The 16,050-nt window shown below is 46.4% G+C and overlaps 1 protein-coding gene across 1 annotated transcript in view; it reads left to right on the forward strand.

Moving 5' to 3' along the window:
- Positions 1-4,632: 4,632 nt before the first annotated feature.
- The window catches only part of PLA2G5 (phospholipase A2 group V), a 78,617-nt gene continuing 67,199 nt past the window's right edge, over positions 4,633-16,050 (forward strand). The window contains exon 1 of the mRNA XM_084963133.1: positions 4,633-4,766. The gene's annotated coding sequence lies outside the window, so the exon portion shown is untranslated. The remainder of the gene's footprint in view (positions 4,767-16,050) is intronic.

The following is a 16,050-nucleotide window of genomic DNA, read 5'->3' on the forward strand; positions in this document are numbered from 1 at the left end:
CATAAGTGGTCAAAAGGTCAGATTCCATCCAGGGTCAGATGTGCCTAAGTTGTCTTCCCTTAATGGCCTCCCTCCCTGTTGCATGTTAGAGAGGTTGCTCTTTCTCTCTCTTTTCTTTTCAGGGCCACACCTGTGGCATATGGAGGTTCCCAGGCTAGGGGTCAAATTGGAGCTGCAGCTGCCAGCCTACACCGTAGCCACAGCAACACGGGATCTAAGATGCATCTATGACCTACACTGCAGGTGGGGCAACATGGGATTTTTTTTTTTTTTTTTTTTTTTTTCTTTTTAGGGCTGCACCCACGGCATATGGAAGTCCCAGGCTAGGGGTGGAATTGGAGCTGCAGCTGCCAGCCTATGCCACAGCCACAGCAACACCAGATCTGAGCCGTGTCTGCAACCTACACCACAGCTCACGGCAATGCCGGATCCTTAAGCCACTGAGTGAGGCCAGGGATCAAACCTGCGTCCTCATGGTTATTAGTCAGATTCGTTCCAGCTGAGCCACGACGGGAACTCCAGAAGCAAAGGTCTTAATCCTTCTGGGTCCCCAGATATCTTGGTTGTCTCACACTTTCTCTGGATGTAGAACTCTAGCCGTGGGGTCGCAACTATAGCCCTGGACCAGATCCAGCCCTTTGCTGGATTCTTATTCCTTTGTCAATAATCTGTTTATCTTCCCCTCTTTCTCAGAAGATTTTAGGATCCCTTATTCATCCTTAGTGTTCTAAAATTTTATAGTGATATGGCTAGGCATGAATGTTTTCACCGTTTATTTTCTTTCTTCTTTTTTTTTTTTTTTGTCTTTTTGCTATTTCTTGGGCCGCTCCCGAGGCATATGGAGGTTCCCAGGCTAGGGGTCTAATCGGAGCTGTAGTCTCCGGCCTACACCAGAGCCACAGCAACGCGAGATCTGAGCCGCATCTGCAACCTACACCACAGCTCATGGCAACGCCGGATCATTAACCCACTGAGCAAGGGCAGGGACCAAACCCGCAACCTCATGGTTTGGATCCGTTAACCACTGCGCCACGACGGGAACTCCTCACCATTTATTTTCTAAGCACTCAAAGCGAGGTCATTCAATCTGAGCACTGTTATTCTTCAGCTTTGGGGAATTCTCATGTTTCTCTGAGCATTTCTTTTGCTCTGTTTCTCTTTGTAGATTTCCTATATGCTGCTGTTGGACTTCCTGGAATGATTCTCTGCGTCTCTTATCTTTTCTGTTTTATTTTAGTCTTTTGGTTATACTTTCTGAGAAATACCTTGACTTTATCTTTCAACCCTTCCTTGATTTTTCAAAATTCCAACAATTTTATCCTCTTTTAAAAACTTCTTTCTTGGTATCCGATTATTGTTTTAAACTACCTTTCTGGTGCTTTATGAATGTATTATTTTCTTGAATCCTTCTGAGGATAGCAATTAGAGATGAAAAAAAAAATGTATCTTCTGGGAGTTTCCTTGTGGTGCAGCATGTTAAGGATCTGGTGTTGTCATTGCAGTGGCCCAGGTCACTGCTGCAGTGCAGATTTGATCCCTGGCCTGGGAACTCTCACATACCACAAGCGTGGCCAATATTTTTTTTTTTTTTGGCGGGGCGGGGGGGTGGGAATAAAAAAGAAAAAAGGCTTTTGTTCCCTGAATTATCTCTGTTTCTTCTGGGTCATCTCCTTCACCTTGTTTGATCATGTTGGCCTTCCTCATTGTGTAACGTTTCTTTACATTTCTGGTGGTCCTGGATTGTCTGCTGCTATTTAAGAATAAGACAATAAAAATTTCCAAGCGTGTGGATGGACAGGGAGCCAGCTTTTATGCCAGCATGAAGAGCTCTTTTATCCTTGGCATGAAAGTCCACATCGGTTACCCTAATTATTCCCAGACAATGTTTTGAAATGCAGAGAAGTCCTCTGATTTTTTTTTTCTTTTCCCCTAGGAGTGTATAGTGGTAGTGGTATGGCTGTGGATAGAGAGGTTGGATGCCCAGGCACTAGGTATTCTATATGTGTATATGTGTTTAGGTCAGTGTGTGTGTGTATGTGTATGTGTGTGTGTGTGTGTGTGTGTGTGTGTGTGTGTGTGTGGAGTGTAGTCGGGGGTGGGGGGGTCCCCATTAACACCTCTTCTCCATTTTGTTAGTAATAACCACCATTGACTTTGAAAAAAACCATCTCTCCCCTGCATTTCATGCAATCTTATACAATCATCCGTCACGTACCCTGCATTGTTCACCACTGGGGTGGACCTGTGACTCAAGATATCCAAGAACAGGGGTTCCCATTGTGGTTCGGTGTCATGAACCCCACTAGTATCCATGAGGATGCAGGTTGATCCCTGGCCTCGCTCAGTGGGTTAAGGATCCGGTGTTGCCGTGAACTGTGGTGTAGGTCGAGGATGGCATTAAACCAACATGCTGGTGGAGGGAGGCGGGGAGGCGGGGGAGAGAGAGAGAGAACCTTGTTAGACTTCCACTCTGAACCTTCAAATTACGTGAGCCAACAAATTCTCCTTGTGACTTAATGCTAGTTTGGCCTGGGTTCTGCCATTTGAAACTGAAGAAGATCCAGACTGACCCAGGAGGTTTCCATGGGGAGCAGAAATCTGGTCCTACTTGGACTCAGGATACCCCAGGATGGGGGTGTCTGGCTGGTACAATAAGGTGAGGCTGAACACTAGACGCAGAGGTTGGAAATCTCAGCAAAGATCCATGGGCTCAACCATGGCTTAGAGCAAAAATAGCCCCAGCTCTTCAGATGGGCAAGGACATGGCAGACCTGGACTCATTCCCAAATGTCCTGGGCTGGATAAATCCTGAGGACCATGGTACAACTTCAAGGGAGGGGGAAGGGAATCTTCCGAAATATGACTTAAACTGCCCACCAACCTGAGTCAGTTGAGCCGAATTGATTCCATTTGTTAAGTTAAAGCCATGTGACATTTCATATACTTGAGTGTCATAGAGAAGATCGCACTGCTGACTCCCTCCCTCCCCCCTTATCCTCCTCCTCCTTCTTATCTTCATCCTCATCACCATCACCTACCACCTGTCACCATCCCCATTCTCCCAACTCCCACCTCTACACCCCTCCCTGGTGAATGATACCACGTGTGAAATACCAACAGCCAAGCTCAGGCCCATCCCTTTCTCACTTTGCCTCACCAAGGGCTAGAACAGCTTCAGGGCTTTTCCTACCCAGGGTCACCTTGTTATGCTTTGATCTTAGACACACAGAACATTTTCTGATCAAGATCTGAGATAAGTTGTCCATCACGTCCTTAGCTGCTGAGATAACGGAACAAAGGTCATCCAGGAACAGATGAAAGCAAATAAGATAAGTGACTTCAAACATGAACAAAAGGCCAGCGGGAGATGAGGAAAAATCTATTAGCAAATTAGACACCATGGCCTGAGATCTGTAGGGCACAGTTTGAGATCTGACATGAGGGAGGGGGTCCGATCAGAGTGCTCCTACACAGAACCAGGCTCTATGTCACGTCTCGAAGGAGTTGAAGAATTATTTAATTTATCATCAAACAGATGAACGAGCAGAACAGTCCCAATCACACCTTAAATAAATGTTTATTGAGCATCTCTTATGTGCAAGGTCATGTCTGGGCCCAAGAACAAACCAGATGTGTAACCTACCCTCTTGATGCCTTTGTCCCCGAGAGGAGATGAACAGGGGCAGAAATAACTTTGATTCAGTAGAAAGTAATATGCGTCACAGGAGCAGGAAAGATAAAATTCTACAGCATTTGTGTTAAAACGTTTCAGAATGTTAAAGGCAATGAGTCAGGTGAGATGCCCTGGATCTCAGTTAATAAGAGAAAAGTTCACTACAAAAGCTATGTACGTGGGGAAGGAAAAAATGTTATTTAATGACCTTTCTCCAAAACCCACATCCGATATCGGCGAAGAACATAAGGAAAAAAGGACCAGGGCTAGAGAAGCAAAATGCCGGGGGCATTTGAGGCAAGGGGCTGTGCCCATACAGGTGGAGCTTCAGGAGACACCTTTTTTTTTTTTTCTTTTTAAGGCAGCACTTGTCACATATGGAGGTTCGCAGGCTAAGGGTCAAACTGGAGCTACAGCTGCCGGCCTACACCACAGGACCCAAGCTGTGTCTGTGACCTACACCACAACTCACGGCAACACCAGATCCTTAACCCACTGGGTGAGGCCAGGGATCGAACCTGCAACCTCACGGTTCCTAAGTTGGATTCTTTTCTGCTGCGCCATGACAGGAACTCCAGGAGACACTCTTAGTAGACACGGGCAGAAGGAGCTTAGCAAAAGCGTGGTAGATGCAACTTCACCTTGACCTTGAACTGGGAGACAGCCTTAGCACTGTCTGTGGGATAGCAGAGGTCTTTACCAGATGCCCGAGGGCTGTGGGTGCTTGAGGCAGGATGCGCAGCTAAGGCAAGGATTCATTATGGGGAGAATGAGGTTTCCTGTAGGCACATCCCACAGACCCTGGGGGCGGAAGGATGATTTGCTGCCTTTCCTGTATTTCTTCAGCCAGGTTGCAGACCAAAACAATAGCTTGAACTAATTTTTTTTTTTCCACTTTACATTCCGAGAGATGTTGCCCTAGAGGGTTTTAGCTTTTAGCATTAAAGACTAATGTGGTTGGTATAGAGGGACCATGGAAATCCTTCCCTTTACATTGTTTTGAACGGCCTCAGAGCCAAGGCTCTAAACTGCAGAGGACAGTTCTCAGCCAAAGGTGATTTCGCCCCCAGGGGACATGTGGCAACGTCTGGAGGTACGTTTGGCTGTTGCAACTGGGAGGGTGTTACTGGGATCCAGTGGGTGCAGGCCAGGGGTGCTGCTAAAGATCCAGCAATGCCCAGGGCACGTCCCAACAGAGAATTACCCAGCCCCAGATGTCAGTGGTACTGAGGTAGAAAACCCTGCCTTAGATGGATTTGCCTTGGATTTAGACGGTCCAGCCCACACAAAATCTCCACTTAGCTCTGGATTTATGAAGGACAGAAGTCAGGCCATGGTCAAATGTTAGATCTACCCATGGAAAGGTGGTAGATTTTATAACAGAGAAAAACATTTTGAAAAGGAACAGACATTTTTATTATAAATAGAACATGCCATCTACCTGTCGTGAGGCACAGGAATGATGCAATTAAATTATTAGCAACTTGAGGGTTAAGGGAATTAAAGTGGCCGGCACAGGAGTCCAATTACTCAGGAAATTTAAAAAGGAGCCAGGATGATTTGAGAAGGATGCCTCCGGGCTTTTTGTTTATTCGTTTGAATAGGAGGAAAATAAAATCAAGGAAGACAGGCAGGTTAGTAGTTTAGGGGAGATATCTTCTTAGAATAGTGGTTCTCAAAATGTGGACTCTTACCTGCAGCATTGGCATCACCTGGGAACTTGTTATAAACACAAATTCTCAGGCTCCATCCCAGATCTTCTAAACCGGAAGCTCTAGGGGTTTACCCTTGAACTGATTTTGACAAGCCCTCCAGGTAATTCTGATGCTCACTGCAGTTGGAGCACCACTGCCTTAAGAAGAAAGGCTGAGAAACTGGGAACCGCCTAGAAACATAAAAGGAAAAATGAGATCTTGAATCCTTTAGCTGAGACTCAGCCAATGAAAAATTGGGGAGGGTAAGTTTTGAACGACAGTGCCCTTGGCTTTTAGCTTGCAAGGTAAAATAATCTGCTGTTCAACTGAAGATGCTTTGATGTTAGTTTTTCTTGTCTACGGTGGTCAGTGGGAGCTTTTTCTACAACTAGACCAAGAATTCTACCTGTCAGATGATTGTAAAGTGATACTGATTTTAGGATGCATCTGAATTGCATTCAATCAGGATGCATTAAAATGGAGTGGGGGGATACGTGCATTTTAGAATAAATGAATTACAGTAATTTTCAGATTTTACTTTCTGGGAATTTGATTATGGGAGAGGGTTAAGATTCAAATAATGGGAACTTTTGGGTTGGAATTCGTTATTGGAGTATCTTTCTGATGTCATTTGAGTTCACTGCAGAACCTCTAATCCGTTGTGCTAAACAATGAGGCTGAATATGAAATGGGAAGTAGAACGTGAAATGGATTTTCAGCTTTGGTTTAGGGGTGGTTTATCAGGATTAGGGTCAGTTGTGAATGACAAAAACTCCAAATAATGGTGGCTTAACCAAGATGGAATTTTATTTCCCTGTCCCAGAAAAGAAGTTTAGAAGTAAGGAGTCTTGAGAGTAAAAATTGAGTCCACAGTCTTCGAGGACTGGGTACCTTCTGCCTTGCTGCTCTGGTATGCTAAGCGTATCATGGTTAAATATGGTTGCTTGAGTGCCAGCCATTGTGTCTGTATTCTGTCTACAGGGCCCAGGGCCAAGTTTGGGGGAGCTCTGATCAAGGCAAAGAGCACGTCCTTAATGGAGAAGGAGATGAGAGAAAAACCAGGAGAGTGTGGTTCGAAAGGGAGGAGAGAGGTTTTGTTTGTTTGTTTTGTTTTGTCTTTTTCTGTCTTTCGTCTTTTTAAGGCTGCACCCTGTGACATATGGAGGTTTCCAGATTCCAGGTTCCCAGGTGGAATCAGAGCAGGAGTTGCCGGCCTACACCACAGCTCACAGCAACGCTGGATCCTTAACCCACTGAGCAAAGCCAGGGATCAAACCCACGTCCTTATGGATACTAGTCGGGTTTGTTAACTACTGAGCCATGACAGGCACTCTGAGAGCTTTTGAAGAAAGAGGATGAAACCCTTTGTTTCTGTTTAGGGCCACTGTGCTCTTCTCTTATTGCCCGGTTTCATCCCTGTTCTTTAAAAACATCCCCTTGAAAGATTCATCCCACAGAAAAATGTAGCGTGTCTCATAACCTCTTTATTTTTAATTTAAAAAACTTTCCTTTCATTTAAATCATAGTGTATACTTTCTCTTACAGCTTTGGCAAATATTGGGCACAAAGGGAATTAAAAATGCTGGGAGGATGCCAACACAGCAAACATCATTCTCTTAAAACTACTGTGTCCTGCAGTTTTTCCCTTTGCCCTTCCAGCTCTGTTCCAAGCGTCCTGGGAGGCTGACCCCTTGACCCATGGCTTCCTGTGGAGTTTGGCCGCAGGGAGGACCAGCAAGAGAATCAGCAGAGGAGGGAGGGCAGTGAGGTCAGGGGGCTTCCTCCCCTGGGGCCCCCTCTCTGGGGAGGGGTATTACTGTGGGCTGGGTACACCCATTGACTGAAGACCACACCCCCGGCTCCTCTCCTCACCCCTCCCTCTCTCCCCAGCAGCTGCTTCTTTGACTTTGACTTTCCAGGCGTGGAATGGTAGCAACTACCCCATGAGCAAAAATTCCTTGGGGTTTCCCTACACCTGCCCACGCCTTTGCCAGAGTCCCTTTATTCAAGTCTCCTTGAGCTGCAGATTGAAGGAGCCCCCTCTTTCCCATCGGAACTTTGCTGCACACCCTGAGCCGTCAGTCTCACTCCTGGAGCTTCTCCACACAGCCCTCCCTTTAGTCGCCAGCAATGACCACGTCACTGGTCCGATGGCTAACTCTTCACGCTCGCCTTCATGGACCTGTCGCAGCAATTAACATGCTGATCCTTCCACCTCCTTTGCCCATTTTCTTTCTTTCTTTCTTTTCTTTTTTTTTTTTTTTTTGTCGTCTTTTTTTGCCATTTCTTGGGCCGCTCCCGCGGCATATGGAGGTTCCTAGGCTAGGGGTCGAATCAGAGCTGTAGCCGCCGGCCTACGCCAGAGCCACAGCAACGCGGGATCCGAGCTGCGTCTGCAACCTACACCATAGCTCACGCAACGCCGGATCCTTAACCCACTGAGCAAGGCCAGGGATCGAACCCACAACCTCATGGTTCCTAGTTGGATTCGTTAGCCACTGCGCCACGACGGGAACTCCCCATTTTCTTTACCTGGCTTCCATCACCCTCTCTGGGGGTTGCTCCTTGTCACTCCTTCTCATCTTCCTTCTCAGCCTCTTCCGTGGCTGCCCCAGGCTGTCTTCGGACCTCTTCCCTTCTCCACACTCACTTCCTTGGTGATGCCATCAACTCCCACCGCTTTTTTTTTTTTTTTTTTCCTCTACCCATCCCCCTCCTGGGCATATGGAGTGTCTAGGCTAGGGATCAAATCTGAACTCCAGTTTGGACCTACGCCACAACTGTGGCAACACTGGATCCTTGGCCTGCTATGCTGGGCTGGTAATGGAACCTGCATCCTGGCACTGCAAAGAAGCCACTGATCCCATTGTGCCACAAACAGAAACTCCTCCCACAGCTTTTAAGTACCATCTATTAGTACTCCCAAGTTTATACCTGCAGCCCAGGTATGCATCGTTATAAATGCAGATGCACTTATTCAACTGTCTGCTCGACATCCCCCATAGATATCTAATAGGCATCTTAAAGTCAGCACGACCAAGAGAGAACTCCTGACCTGCCTCCATAAAACGGTTTCCTTCAGTCTCACCTGTCTCAGTCGATGGCAATTTCTACTTCTAGGTGCTCTGGCTAAAGACTCTGGAGTCATCCTTGAGTCCTCCCTCGCCTTTCCAATCATTTAGCCTTTCAAATTATATTCTAGAAACGGACCCCTTCTCTCTGCCTCCATGGTTCCTGCCTTATCCAAGCTGCCACCGTCCCTCCCCTCACCTGTATGACTCCCTCACCTGTATGACTCCCTCACCTGTACGGCTGCAACATGCTTCTGTCTTTGCTTCTGCCTTTGCTTCCTACAGTCTCTTCTCAACACACTGGCCAGAGTGGTCACGTTCTGTACAGTTTTCATCTCACTTTGTCTCAGAATAAGAGACAAAGTCTCACCGTGGGCAGCAGAGCCCCGCATGGTCCAACGCCCTATTTCCGATCCCTGTTGTGCTCTCTTGCTCAGTCCCCTCCAGACACCTGGGTCTCCTGGCTGGACTTTCAATATGCCAGGCACAACCTGACTTTGGGGTCTTGGCCTTGGTTTGTCCTTCTGCCTGGCAGGCTCTTCCCCTGGATGCCTGTGGGCTTGACACCCTGATGTCCCTCCATTCTTTTTTCAAATGTCACGTTCTCAGTGAGCCCCGCCCACCTCTGTTTATAATTACACCCCTTCCCCCACCCCTTCCTTGTAACCGGCTGTGCTTTTTCTATTTTCAAAGCCTTTGTCACCTTATACCACACTATATAATTTCCTTTTTTCTGAGGCATGTGGAAGTTCCCAGGCCAGGGATCACACCCACGCCACAGCTGTGACTATGCCGGATCCTCAACCCACTGAGCCACCAGGGAGCTCTTAATTCACTTTTCATTATATTTCTTAGTCATTGACTATCACCCATCCCCCACCCTGGAGCACGGACCTTGGCCAGACCTCTGTTTTATTTGGTGTGATCTGAACACTTGAATGGTGCTAGAACATAGCAAATGCTTGAGAAATGTTTACTGAATGATTGTACAAAGAACCTAATAGGTCTAATTCTATGCCTGATAAATAGAAGTTATCCTTCCTAGTTAAGTGCATGTGGGATGCAAACCGAAACTGACAATATGTTGCTGGAGCTCAAAGAAAACATCAATTACTTTTTTTTTAAAAAAAGTAGAAATAGTACAAACTTGGTCTGCAACACAATGAGAAGCAGTAATAACTAACAAAAGAAGAAAGAAAAACCTCCAATCACTTGGAAAGATAATTTTTCCAAGTGACTCTCACATACACAAAGACATTTTTAATATTGCAGAATGTCGAAAACAAAATAATGAAAACAACATTTCACAGTTACAGGTTCCAGATGAAACTGTACCCAGAAAATTGATACCCTCACATTCCTAAGGAAGGAAGAATAAAATGACTAAATTAAGCCTCCTTTGCAAGAAGTTAGAAAAACAATGACAAAGTGCACAGAAAGGAGTGTAGGAAGGAAACAACAGAGGTAAGAAGAGGTTGTAATCAGTAAAAAAGAAAAGTAGCAGAATGGACAAATTAAAGAACGGACTCAAGAGGGGAGAGATACCTAATAATATAATCTATGAGTCAGTTTAATCCAGAAAAAAGAGGGACAGAACAAAAGCACAAAATCAGGAGTGTGAGAAAGAAATAATTATGGGTGGGAGTTCCCTTGGTGCATAGAGGGTTAAAGACCTGATGATGTCACTGCAGTGGCTTGAGTTGCTGCTGTGGCACGAGTTTGATCCCCTGGCCCAGGATGTTCCACATGCTCCAGGGATGGCCAAAAACCCCAAAACAAACAAAAAACCAAATCACAGACGCAGCAGTGATAGTTCTGTCTTAGGGTTGGGAGATGGGCACCACCTGCCAACGATGGGTCACCACTGAACCACAGCTGAACCGCTGAGATGAGGTTCCCCAGCTTCTCAGGGGGCAGCTGCCACATTGGGTGGATTCCCCATTAGCTGTGCCTGGCTCCTTCACATTGGTCACCAAACCTGCCCCCTGCTTTGTCCTTTCTTTCATCACCATTGATCTCATTCTGGTCCTGAACAAGGGCTCAAATTTAGGTCTTCTTAAGGTCTGAGAGAGGCTTCCTGATTCTCGTGATGACCGAGCAGATTCCTTAAGTCACCCAGAAACGTCACTGGATTTCTACCTTAGGTGTTGCCTCTCCCTTGGCACCAGACAGGACCCATCCATCCATCCACCACTACCTCCTTGCCCTGAGTCAGGGGACCTGGGGTTTGCCGGCTGCCCAGCCTTGGGATGGGGTAGATTTCCCCCAGTTCTTTGATGAGGATGGAGGATGAATGAACTGGTCTGTGTGGTAGGGGAGGAGAGGCAACACCTGGGGGCCCCAGTGGGATTCACCAACTCCAACTTTGGGGGCACCGGGGAATCTGCTCAGTAGTCCTGGAAATCAGGGAGTCCTTCCTCAACCCTTAAGGCAGAGGACTCAGAATCTGAGCCCATGCCCAAGACCAGAATGAGGCCAGGGATGACAGCAGAAGAGGTGGCCGAGCAGGGGCAGGGGTGGGGGTGGGGAATCAACCAGGTGAACTTTGTACAGTGGCGAGGTGATGGGTCAGTCCACCACCAGTCGTGGTGGTGCTGATGCCACATTTCTCTACAAAGCCCCATCTCTGAGTTGCCTATCCAGGAATCTGCCCCAGCGCCAACACCACCTCCCCACACACGTCATTCTGGATGGCAGTCAGCAGGCACTGAGCCACTGGGAACTGGCCTTGCATTCCACTGCCCAAGGCCTGCTCTAGCACCAGCTGCCAGTCAAACACAGGCATCTCCTACCTCCTTCCTGGGCCTCCAAGCTCTCCGTTATGTACCTTTGTTTACCAGTCTCTGCTTCTGTTTCCTATGGCTGCTCAAAAATTACCACAAACTTGGTGGCTTAAAATCGTGTACAGTTTATTCTCCTATAGTTCCAGAGGCCAAAAGTCCAAAATCAGACTTACTGCATGGAAATCCAGGGGTAGGCCGGACTGTGTTCCTCCTGGAAGCTTTAGGCGAGACTCTGTTTCTTTGCTTTTTCCAGCTTCTCAGCCTGTGGCCGCTTCCTCCATCTGCAGAGCCAGCAGAGTGGTATCTTGTTTCAGTAGTCACTTTGCTTTCTTCTAACTGCATCCTCTTTTTGGTCCTTTTGTTTCTGTTCTGAACCACAATTTCCTTCTCTCTGTCTGTAAATATGTCAAGCTTGGTCCTGCCTCTTTGCCTTTGCTTAGCTGCTCCTCTTCCTGGACCAATTTTCTCTTTGATCATCTTAGGGCTGACTTCATATCATGCATGATCGCACTGCGGATGCCTCCTCCCCTGCAGCACCTTCCCTGGCCAATTCACACCTTATCTCAAATACATACCCTGCCTCCCCGCTCCCATCGCTAAGTCTTCTGTTTTTTTTCCCTTTCTTCTTTTCTTTTCTTCTTTCTTTTCTTTTTGTCTTTTTAGGGCTGACCCAAAGCATATGGAATTTCCCAGGCTAGGGGTGGAACTGGAGCTGTAGCCGCCAGCCTATGCCACAACCACAGCAACGCCAGATCCAAGCTGCATCTACAACCTACACCACAGCACCTAGCAATGCCGGATCCTTAATCCACTAAGCGAGGCCAGGGATTGAACCCACATCCTCATGGATATTGTTGGGTTCATTACTGCTGAGCCATGACAGGAACTCCCTAGTTTCTTTATATTGAAACTAAATATGTGTTTTTGCTTTTTTATCCTTGCAGCTTCTTTACTGGCTGCATCTGTCTCTTCCCAGTGACTTGTAAGTGCCAAGAGGCAGGGACCCTGGTTCTCTGTCTGGAATGTTGAAAGCTCATATAAATGTCTGCTTGAATGAATGAATGGAAAGTGGGAATAACAAATGATCTCCCTTAGAGGATTGCAAAGAGGATTGAATGAGAAAATGCATGTAACACGCTTGGTCCAGGACCTGCCACCAAGTAAATGCCAGTAAGTCGGAGTTGTTGAGACACATTGTTTTTGCCGCTGTTGTCATTGCGTGGTCAGTAGCCTGGCTTCTGAGCATCTGTCTCCATCATGCTCTCATTTGAATGGAAATTACTCCCCGGCCATGACCTAGTTGAAAAGTGGGAGAGTCCCTCAGTCGGCCAGCTGGCTCTTTGATCTCCTCCGGCTGCCTAAAGCAGTTGAGGTGATTTATTTCCCTTAGGGGATGGAATTCATCAGTAGCTTTGCCCTTGAAAAGTCTCCTGGGCTAGGTTTGAACTAAATGTGGGAAGCTCAGATGGTCTAGATTTGATTTTCCAGACCTTCAGAGACCAGTGGAAGCCTCCTTGCTTCACTGGCCAAATAAAAGGCATGGAAATAAAGTAAGATGTGCTTTGGGGACGGTGACTCGAAAAAGAGCTGAAATTTTTCCCCTAAAGGTTTAGCAGAAAGAGCCTCTTCTTTGAGACAACTTCCAATCCTGAGACCAATCTCAGAGTTTCTTGAGCCGAGACAGGTAGCAGGGTCCAGTTGTATCTGTGGCTGCCGGCTTACACCAGAGCCACAGCAACGCCAGATCCAAGCTGCACCTGTGACCTACACCACAGCTCATGGCAACACTGGATCCTTAACCCACTGAGCGAGGCAAGGGATTGAACCTGTGACCTCCTGAATACTAGTTGGATTTGTTTCCACTGAGCCTCGATGGGACCTCCCAGGTTCATCTGTTTAAGTGAAGGTGACATTTGCCAAATAAGCAAGAAATAAGCCAAAGTGTGGGCTGAGAATGAGGAAAATCTGAAATGGGTGTTTGGAGGAAGTTTGTGATGACTATACCAGCTCAGAGCTTAGAAGCAGCTGAAGCAGCAGGGACTGTGCCTATTTCACTAAGCCTCTTTTTTCCTTTCCTTTTCTTTTTTCTTCTTTCTTTGCTCCTTTTCTGGGGGGCCATGCCCACAGCATGTGGAAGTTCCCTGGCCAGGGATGCCACCCTTGCCACAGCAGCAACCAGAGCCACAGCAATGGCAATGCCAGATCCTTACCCTCCTAAGCCTCCAGGGAACTCCCTTCACTAACCCTCTTGATGAAAGGCTTTTAGGAGATCTGGATTTGAAGGACGCTGTGACCCACTGGCCTTGTGCCTCCCTTTCAGTGTAGAAGTGAGAGCATCTCGTTATCACGAGACAGCAGAGGCCCCTGAGCGGATCTGAATGGCCCAAGGGGTGGACTGTGGTAGGCACCATCTATGTGTGTCCACAGATTCTGGCAACCCCCCCTGTGTCCTGGACCCTCCGTAGCTGCTACATCCAGGCCAGGCCCTGAGCGCATGGTGATGCAGGTGTGGTTTCTATCCCTGAGTTGTTACCACTCATTCCTCTGTGCACTGAATTAATGTCCCGCTGCATCATGTACGACAGATTTCCAGTCTCAGACGGTCACCTTTCTTCCACCCAGTGTGAACTTTATTTTATTCTACTTGCTCTCTGGCAGCATGTGCCAGTTTCGCTCCATGTTAAACCTGAAGACAAAAGCAAAATGAAACCGCATTTTGGATGACGTACAATCTCTGTTAATATAGCCAAGAGAGCGCAGATAGGTGAGAAATGGCTATTTCCTTGTGGCCGGATGGTATAAACTAGGACCTGGGGGCCTGGCTGGCCTGTGTGTCACTCACACCTACCTCCCAGGCAAGCTTTCTTTCATCTCCTCCTCCATTACTTCCTCCTCCACTGCACCCCTTGATCCCAGGGATGGCTGATTTCAACCTCGGGATGTGACTTCCTGTCAGTGCTGCCCCTTCCAGGTGTTTAATGAGCAAATCCCGCCCAGAGCAGCTGGCTGGCGCAGCCGCAGATGGCAATCATCACATCTAGGATGCATCCCCTCCCCTGGCCCTACATTCCCCTTGAGGCGCAGGGACCAAACCCACGAAGGAAAAGGAAATATACTTGAGAACATAGAGCATCTGAACAGAATGGTCAGAATGGATGAGCAGGAAATTCAAAAAAGCATGTTCAACATGCCTATGTAGATAAGGAAAGACATTCACACTTTCCTCATCGTGAAAAGAACAAGAAATCATTTGAACAAAATCTAAGGGTAAATGTTAGTTATGAAGAATATAATCATTGAAATGGGAGAGCTGGAGAATGCCACAGGGATTTGAGACACAGGACTGAGAAATTCTCTCAGGCGAAAGCGTAAAGAGAAAATATTGAAAATAGAAGATAAAATCTAAGTGATGTGGAAGAGGAATGTGCCAACATCCAGATAATAGAAATCTTTGGAGGAGAGAAGAAACCTGGAGGAAAGGAAATACATATATATATTTTTGGTCTTTTTAGAACTGCATCCACAGCATATGGAGGTTCCCAGGTTAGGGGTTAGATGGAGCTGTGGCCGCTGGCCTACGCCACAGCCGCAGCAATGCAGGATCTGAGCCATGTCTGTGACCTACACCACTGCTCACAGCAATGCCAGATCCTTAACCCACTGGGCAAGGCCAGGGATTGAACCTGCATCCTCATGGATGCTAGTGAGATTCGTTTCTGATGAGCCACGACAGGAACTCAGAGGAAAGGAAACATTTTTTTTTTTTTTGTCTTTTTGTCTTTTCAGAGCCACACCCGTGGCAACAATTTACTTCCCATCAACAGTGTACAAAGTTCCCTTTTTCTCCCCACATCCTCACCAACATTTGCTATTTGTTGTGTGTTTTGTAACAGCCATTTTCAGGTGTGAGGAGATATCTCATTGTGGTTTTGACTTGCATTTCTGTGATGAGTAGTGATGTGGCTATCTGTATACCTTCTTTGGAAAAATGCCGATTCAGATCATCTACCCATTTTTAAATCAGACTTTTTTTTTTGATGTTGAGTTGTATGTGTTCTTTGTGTGTGTGTATATATATATATATTTTATAATTACTCAATGAATTTTCTTACATTTATAGTTGTACAACAATCATCACAGCCCAATTTTACAGCATATCCCTCCCAAACCCTCAGTGCATCTCCCCACCCTCCCAACCTGTCTCATTTGGTAACCATGAGTTTTTTTTTTTTGTTTTTTTGTTTTTTTTTTCTTTTGCCTATTGTTTTTATTTTATTTATTTATTTATTTATTTATTTATTTTATTTTCCCACTGTACAGCAAGGGGTTCAGGTTATCCTTACATGTATACATTACAATTACATTTTTCCCCCAGCCTTTCTTCTGTTGCAACATGAGTATCTAGACAAAGTTCTCAATGCTACTCAGAAGGATCTCCTTGTAAATCTATTCTAAGTTGTGTCTGATAAGCCCAAGCTCCCGATCCCTCCCACTCCCTCCCCCTCCCATCAGGCAGCCACAAGTCTTTTCTCCAAGTCCATGATTTTCTTTTCTGAGGAGATGTTCATTTGTGCTGGATATTAGATTCCAGTTATAAGTGATATCATATGGTATTTGTCTTTGTCTTTCTGGCTCATTTCACTCAGGATGAGATTCTCTAGCTCCATCCATGTTGCTGCAAATGGCATTAGGTCATTCTTTTTTCTGGCTGAGTAGTATTCCATTATGTATATATACCACATCTTCCGAATCCAATCCTCTGTCGATGGACATTTGGGTTGTTTCCATGTCCTGGCTATTGTGAATAGTGCTGCAATGAACATGCAGGT

The sequence above is a fragment of the Sus scrofa genome, chromosome 6 (assembly GCF_054392235.1).
Source record: "Sus scrofa isolate SSC_HxYL_T2T_F1_AM1 chromosome 6, Sscrofa_HxYL_maternal_Yorkshire_Landrace_v2.0, whole genome shotgun sequence".
Classification (NCBI taxonomy): domain Eukaryota; kingdom Metazoa; phylum Chordata; class Mammalia; order Artiodactyla; family Suidae; genus Sus; species Sus scrofa.